General features: G+C 39.1%; 1 long non-coding RNA gene across 1 annotated transcript in view; it reads right to left on the reverse strand.

The window, feature by feature from the left end:
- Positions 1 to 8233, reverse strand: part of LOC147915267 (uncharacterized) — a 207260-nt gene extending 199027 nt beyond the window's left edge. The window contains exon 1 of the long non-coding RNA XR_015554272.1: positions 8187 to 8233. This is a non-coding gene — a long non-coding RNA (uncharacterized LOC147915267). The remainder of the gene's footprint in view (positions 1 to 8186) is intronic.
- Between the last annotated feature and the right edge of the window lie 426 nt (positions 8234 to 8659).

Below are 8659 nucleotides of genomic sequence, written 5' to 3' on the forward strand. Positions count from 1 at the left end.
CTGGCTAACAGGTGAGGGGGTTGGAAGGTGGGTTATTTCTTTATTAATCAACATATAAAGTCCAAAAATTTTAAATATCTAAATTAACTGATGAAGTGATAGTGAGAAAAAGAATAAAGAAATAGGAGGTTCTGATCAGAAGGTGGGACAATGAAGGGTAAGAGTTTTCATGCAAGAAATTCACGGGGATGATAAGATTTAGTTAGGATGTGACCATGGGCTTGGATAGGATGTGATAAGACTAGGATGTGACCATGACCATGACCATGAAGTAAAGCCGGAGGTGCAGCTCACTGGAGTTGAGGAAGTCAAGGATGCGTTGTTGACTCAAACACTGAAATTAAGAAAGAACACATAGTAGGAAGAAAGACCTGAACAGAACAGAAAAGAGGGAGCACAAGGAAGGATATACATGTGAGGAAAAGAAAGACACTGGGGATTATTAAGTACTTTTGTTCACCTTCTCTCAACGCTATAAGGTAAATAAGGTATGAAGATATTAACTACAATTTTGCAAATGAACAGTGATGCTCAGAGACTTTAAGCAAATTCACCAAAGTTACAAATTTATTAAATGACAGATCTAGGGCTGCACAAAACATTCTGATTACAGATTAGTAGAAAATCAGCACCAATTTTATTTAAAAGCTCTTTTATCCTGAATGAGAATATAGGTAAAGGAATGAAAGCTAAGAATTTTTTTCTGGAAACATGAGAAAAATAAACTATTCTAAAAATAATGAGGCCTACAGTATACATGTGTTTTGTCTTTTAATTGAAAGCTGCCTCAATTCATGCTTCTCTAATGAGGTGCAATCTAGCCATGCCTGAAATAACTAGGGTAATGAGACGGCTTCCATTAATCTACTTATGAAAGAGTTTGTTCATTAATTAGGCTGGACAGCACAAAAGCAAAAACAGTGACTCTCCTGTTTCAGAGTGTCAGCCAGAATCTAATTAGAAATTAGTGGCTGAAAGGACTCAAATATTTCCACTTACATTGATTGTGGCCTAGAGGTACTCAGCCGTGATGATAAACCATTTCGCGGGTGAGATGGTTTGGGCAGGGGGAGCACCAAGTGGGGGCGGGGGTAGAGAGCAGATGGCACATCAAGGTTGGGGCTAGCTTTCGGTCTTCTTTAAACTCGCCAAAGATAAGAGGGTTATTCGGAAAGTAGAGTAACAAAATCATCACTTCACCCTTCTTCTCTCTCTATGCTCCTTTCCCTCTCCACCCTCATTTACACACACATACACACTCCACCACCACCACCACACACAGGATCTGGAAGCTGTTTACAAAACTACACTTAAGTAATCATAAGTGAAGATATTAACTACAATTTAAATCATAAGCAACCATGGTTGCTTATATTCTTATTTAGGCGGTCTTTTATTCCGTCCAAATTCTAGATTGACAAATTAGTCAATTTCAATCTGTCTCTCTTTTTCTCTCCTTCACCTACGATTAAAAAAATTGCCCAAAGCAACTTTTCAATGAAATTCCCTAAACAGTCATTCTTTCAAAATCCTAGAAAGAAAAAGTCTATTCTGAGGCAAGGGACAATTGTTGAGTGATTTTAGAGATCCAGTGAATCCATTCACATTCAAGAGTAATATCTTGAGGAAAAAGCAATCCAATATTTTCGATTACTTTTAAATAATTTTACATAAGTCGAATTGCCCCTTCATTATAAATATGTTGTATAATATTTCTTTGCCTCTCAGCTCTGTATGGGCTCACATTTGCCTCATAATATTGTTTTCTAAAGCAGCTCAACTGGGTCTAGTTCTCAGCTTTTCATCTTGAAATCACAAAATAATATATTATCCCTTAACCTATATCCCATTAGAGAATCTCTATAAACTGAATTAGGTAGTATGTCTTAGGCAAGAAAATGAATTATTCCATAACAATTTACTACAATGAAAGAAATGTGGCATACAAAATATCTAACTTTTTTCAGGATAAATGTTTATTGAGTGAATGAAATAATAACTGAATTGGGAGTTTCATTATTGTCATGAAATAGAGACTTAACTACTCAAAGGAATACCCAGTGATCCTTTTCCACCATTAGTCTGGACCAAGCTTCCTCTTTGCTCAGAAAGCTAGAAGATGTCTCTTGCAAGTAGGGGTAGTAGAAGGAGAAAGGCAGGTTATAAAAGGAAGGAGATCAACACTACCCAAAAACATACAGGAAGAAGTTGCCCATCGCAACAGAATAAGATGAATGAGAAAAAATGTGTGAAGCAAAATGAACTCAAAACAGAATTTAAAAAACCAAGTCCAGGGAAGAGTATTAAATTTATAGGCCCTATAGAGTTTATTTCATCCATCTCTCTGCAAATAAAGAACTGAATCCTAGAGAGAGGCGTAACTGGGTCAAAATTACGTATTCAAGAGGAGCCTGGTTCCCCCAGCATGATCTTTACCCTGGAATGATCCTGTCATTGATTTCTGGGCTTGCTCTAAGGCAGGCCTTATCCTGCTGTGATGTAACTGTTGGTCTACTGATCAGTCTTTGTCATAGGCTCTGAGCTCTTGAAAAGTAAGGAATGTCTTTAGACTCTTCATTTCCAGATACATGACTGGCATGGAGAGGGTATGTAATCATCATATTCATTCATACTCATCCCATGTGAAATATAAGCATCCAACTTTTAATTTACAATACCTAGGAACTCAGGCCTACCTATATTCCAATTCCTATTTATTCTGCTTGAACTGAGTCCTTCCCACCTCTTGAGTCCAATCTCTCATCTTACCATCTCATGCATGCTATGCACCAGCCACAATGATCTTGAATTAGCCTGGCTCAATTGGTTTTCATGTTCCCTTCCCTTGTTCACCAAATATGTGCTCACCAAATCCTCTTTCTATTTCCTCCTGGGCGTATAGCTAGCCTACGTCTCTCAGCCTTCCTTGCAACTACATAAGGCTACATGGTTGAGTTCTGGCCAATGGAGGGTAGTGGAAGTGATACATGTCTCTTCCAAGCCTGACCCCTTAATGACTTCCAGCACGATACTTCAAGATGAATGGAAAGGATTCTGGAGAATATAGAGAATAGAGCCATTGAAGGAACTTGGATCTCTGAATTATTGGCCCTGGAGGAGACTTGACCAGGAGAGTCATTAAGCCAGGAAAACTGTGGCTTAAGCCAGGAAAACTGTGGAATTGATGCACAAATGAGAAATAACTTTCATTGTCTTAACCCACCGAAATTTTGGGGTTGTTTGTGAAAGCAGTTAACCTATATGATTAATATTCTCAAGTTGTTCCTTCTTCCTGGAATGTCCATTCAAACCTTTTCCACTTGACAAAGACCTCCTCAGCTTTCAAGATTTACTCTAAGGGCTAACCTCTACATGAAAATTTCCTGACAATCCCTTCTTTCCCCTCCTTGCCCTTTGCAAATCTACTGTATCCTCACTTTATCTATGCTCCTATCTCTCCCTGAAGCCAATATTTGCAGATCTCATGCACAAAGCAGAATGCCTAGCTCATAATAAGTATTCAGAAAATGTTGAATCCATGAATTAAAGAATGAATTCTTCCCACAATTTTCCCCCCAATGCTCTTGAATTGGATTCATGAAAACTCCTTTAGTTTACTTCTTTTTTTCATTGTCATGCTATTTACCCAGTGCTCTTACACTAAGGATGCTCTTCCTCTCCTTGTTTGCCAAGTTGACACACACTCCCTCTTAGGCTGTGGGGGAAATGACGCTACTACAGTCTTACAGGTGGAAATAACTTATGGCTGCAGGAAGTATACATTTGCTAAAAAATTTTTACAAAACTTCTTTTTTCCAAATCAAGTAAAATCTAGATCCGTATTTCCACTCATCAAACGTGGCAAGGTATGCAACATCAGTGATTCCTGGGGAGGTTCTCTCCTCCCTTTGGTTATAAAAGTGTGCCAGGGTCCTAAAAAATCCCCCGAGTTGAGAAGTCCTTTATGCCAATGTGACCGCTAAATTGGTCATTGCACAATCTTATTAAGGCAATAGAAAGCAGGGCTCCAATCCCCTTGTCCTCACACTCAATAAACTTGAGGCCAGTGATACTAAGCCTGGTTCCTGACTGGGCATTAGGAAGAGAAAAATATCTCACCTGTTTTGTGGATTTTTTTCCTAAAAGTTAGCTAACCTGAAAACAGGACACAATTCATTTTACTAATTAGTTTTTCACAAAAAATTTATAACATATAACAAATTTTAAACAGCAGACATACTAACATTGCTGCTTAGGAAAATCACATTACCTCTAAATTTTATAATTTATTAAAAACGGAGAAATAAAGGAAGAATTGGAATGGAGGGGTTGTAGTAACCCATAAACTTACTAGTAGCAAATTTAAACTATTTAACTGACAGAAAGTTGAAGTGAGTTACCTTTGGTTAAATACAAGTAAAAAGTAACTGTAAAACTAAATTATAGGGCCAGCCCCGTGGCTTGGTGGTTGTGTGCGCGCGCTCCACTACTGGTGGCCCCGGTTGGGATCCCAGGCGCGCACCAACGCACCACGTCTCCGGCCATGCTGAGGCCACGTCCCCCATACAGCAACTAGAAGGATGTGCAACTACGACATACAACTATCTACTGGGACTTTGGGGGAAAAAAAAAAAGGAGGAGGATTGGCAATAGATGTTAGCTCAGAGCCGGTCTTCCTCAGCAAAAAGTGGAGGATTAGCACGGATGTTAGCTCAGGGCTGATCTTCCTCACAAAAAAAAACAAAAAAACCCCAAAAAACTAAATTATAGTCCAGAACTTTTATTATTATATCATATATATTTAGAAAAATTCTAAATGAAATAAAGCAATACTTGTTCTATCTTGAGATGTAACCTCCTCCTCAAGGCAGAATAAGCATGAATTAAAGCACAAACAAAAGCAAACAAAAGGCAACCCTGCAAATTGCCTTTTTGTATAAAACTCACCATCTTCTGGTGCCCTGTTTGACCTACCAAGTCCTACTCTACGTGCTGGGATGCAAAGATAAATAACAGATAATTCCAGCTCACGATGAGTTCCAAGGCCAGCTGTGAAGATAAGAGATGCACACAAATACCTATATAACAATGAAAGTGATACAATCACAGAAGAGAGAAATCACAAGTAAATTATAAAAATGCTGTAGAAAAGATTCATCATCTTTGGATGAAAGGAATGAAATATCATGATGGTTCTTTCACCACTGCTGCCTGCAGAGTATATTCCTTTGCATTTACTGTAAACTCATCAGACTCATATTGCTTTATATCATTCACTTCTTCTGGAATTAGAATTTATGATATTTTATATCTGGAATTCACATATGGCATATGAGTAAACATCATATTTACAAATTTAGTAATAAACACTACTTGCTATCTGATATTTTTAAAGGTACATTTAACACCATTCATAATAAAATTATATTAGTTCTTGCACACTAGCTTGAGTAACTTTCCGCTAAGAAAACTCAACATTTGCAACCCACGTGTGCAGTTTATTTTTTAACTGTTGTCTTCAACTACCAAAGAAACACACTTGTCATAACATTAAAATAATACAGAAGTGTTTGAAATAAAAAATAATATTTTACTCCAATAGATATTAGTAGCTATGAGATATTAAACATGAAATGATCATATGAGAAGAGAACCATTGGCAGAATAAAAAAATCAGCAAACTTTAAAATGTATCAATTAAGATTATCTGGCTTGAGAAATATGTGAAAACAGAATGAAAAAGAAGGAACAGAGCCTGAGAGACCTGTGGGACACTGTCAAGCATACCAACATCTACATAATGAGTGTTCCAATAGGAGAGGAGACAGATAATAAGACAGAAATCATATATGTAGAGATAATGACCCAAAACTTCCCAAATTTGATGAAAAACATTAATTTACACATTCAAGAAGGTCTATCAACACCAAGTAGTATAAACTCAAAAAGATCTACACCATAAGTAAACTGTTGAAAGACAAAGAGAGAGCATTGAAAGCAGCAAGAAAAGTGATTTGTCATGTACAAGGGGTTCTCAAAATGATTAACAACTGATTTCACATCAGATACCATGGAGGCCAGAAGGCAGTAAAATGATATATTCAAAGTGCTGGAAGAAAGACTGTAAACCAAGAATTCTACACCAGCAAAACGGTCCTTAAAATATGATAGAGAAATTAAGACATTCCCAGATGTCTTTTTTGAAAAACAAAAAATTTGTCACTAGCAACCTACCCAACAAGAAATACTAAAGGGAATCTTTCAGGCCGAAATAAAAGGACGCTAGATAGCAACTCAAAACCACATAAAAAATAAAGAGCTCTGGCAAAGATAACAATATAGATAAATATAAAAGACAGTAGAAATGTATTTTTATTTGTACCTCTTCTCCCCTTCTACCTGATTTAAAAGACAATTGCATGAAACAATAATTATACAACTGTGTTGATAGGCTTATGATATATAAAGATGAAAGTACATGACAATAATGGCACAAAAGAGGGGGAGGAAACAAAGCTATATAAGAACAAAGCTTTGCATACTGTTGAACTATATTGTCTGAACTATATATAATAAACTGAACTATATTGTTATAAGGCAATATGTTCGCTGTAATGCCCAAGGCAGCCACTGAGAAAATAACTCAAAAAAATTTAGTAAGAGAAACAACAAGAGAATTAAAATGGTACAATACAAAATATTTATTTTAAAGAAGGCAACTGTGAAGGAAGAGAGGAACAAAAAATAGGACAAAAAAACAAATAGCAAATGGCAGACAAAACTCCTATCTTATTAGTAATTATTAAATGTAAATGGATTAAACACTCTCAAAAAGTGGAAAAGACTGTCAGACTAAATTTTAAAAAAAACATAGGCTGTGTATAAGAGACGCACTTTAGATCCAAAGGCATAAATAGATTGAAAGTAAAAGGAAGGAAAGATGTATACATGTAAATAGTAATCAAAAGAGGGCTTCAGTAGCTATACTAACAACAGACAAAACAAGAGATGTTAAAATAAAAATTAACTGAAACAAAGAAGGATGTTTAAACATGAGAAAAGGGTTAACTCATCAAGAAGAATGACAATTATAAACATACATACACCTAACAACAGAGCCCCAAAGTACATGAAGTAAAAACTAACAGAATTGAGGGAGAAATAGACAATTCAAAAATAATAGTTGGAGACTTCCATATTCTACTTTCAATAATAGATAAAACTAGGGGCCGGCCCAGTGGTGTAGTGGTTAAGTTCACGTGCTCCACTTCGGTGACCCGGGGTTCGTAGGTTCAGATCCTGGGTGTGGACATATGCACCACCTATCAAGCCATGCCATGGCAGGCGCTCCACCTATAAAGTGGAGGAAGATGCGCATGGATGTTAGCCCAGGGCCAATCTTCCTCAGCAAAAAGAGGAGGATTGGCAACAGATATTAGCTCAGGGCTAACCTTCCTCACCAAAAAAAAAAAAAAAAACCCAATAAAATTAAAAAGCAACTAGCTACAGATCAATGAACAAAAAGAAGACTTGAACAACATTATAAACCAACTAGGCCTACCAGATATCCTTAGAAAGCTTAACAACAGCAGAATACACATCTTCTCAAGTGCACGTGGAACATTCTATGGTAGAGAACTCTTACAATTCAACAATAAAAACACAAATAACCCGAGAGATCTTACAGAAGTTGGTGGCGTAAGCAGACTCGGAACTCACCTCCTCCCGTGGACACAGCCAATTTACAACTACTCGTGGAAAAATTACCCCTGAGACAGAACTGAAAACTGGATAAGAGGAACTCCTGCAACAACGGACAATCCTAACTGGGGTGGAAGAGGCAGAGACTCCCTTCTGGAGAGGAAAAACGCCGCCTTCACAAGCCGCCAGCTTCACGGCCGCTGGGAGCAGCTCACAGGTACGCAGCCTCCCTGGAGGCGCGGGGCCCTGAGCCGGGGAGCGGCCCCGCTGTGGGCATTTTGTGGACCCAGCACAATTGAGACCAGCGGCATAATATCTGACTTTGCCTGCTACTAAAACACTGGGGAGCACCCCCAGAAAACCCCGTTCACAAAGAAACTAAAACCGGCTCTTAAAGGGCCCGCGCGCAAACTCACCCGTTTCAGAAAGCATCCTAAAATCACCAGAAAGAAAGCTGCACAGTGCTTTGGTGACAAGAGACTCACCTAATAGGCCCTGAGTGCATCTCGGTGAAGGGTGAGACCTCTCCAGGGACTGGGACATTGGTGGCGGCCATTGTTGTGGCCTGGTGTGGGCTTGCTGACACAGACGCCATTGGAGTTCTCCCTGAGGCCTGCTAGCCCAGGGTCTGCCCCACCCACTAGAGCACCGATTTAATCCAGCTCAGCCAGGGCAGGCAGCCCACCCTAGAGACTGGCCCCACCCAACAACAAGCCCTCAGGCAACTTGTGGGCCTGCATAGATTGGTGACTGGATTCTCTGCAGCCTGGCAACTGAGCTGACTTGAGCGGGGCAGGGTGTGCACAAGGAGCGGGTGGAGAGTGTGGGGCAGTGGCGGAGTGTGTGGGGCTCCCGCCGTGGAGAGACTGGGTCCACTTGGGGAGGTTGGGGCTCTCACACGAGGCAGGACTGTGTTGACTGTGTGTGTGGACCTGTGGGTGGCAGGGCTTGTCAGCTG

The sequence above is a fragment of the Ceratotherium simum genome, chromosome 14 (assembly GCF_057802395.1).
Source record: "Ceratotherium simum simum isolate JZ-2026a chromosome 14, ASM5780239v1, whole genome shotgun sequence".
NCBI lineage: Eukaryota > Metazoa > Chordata > Mammalia > Perissodactyla > Rhinocerotidae > Ceratotherium > Ceratotherium simum.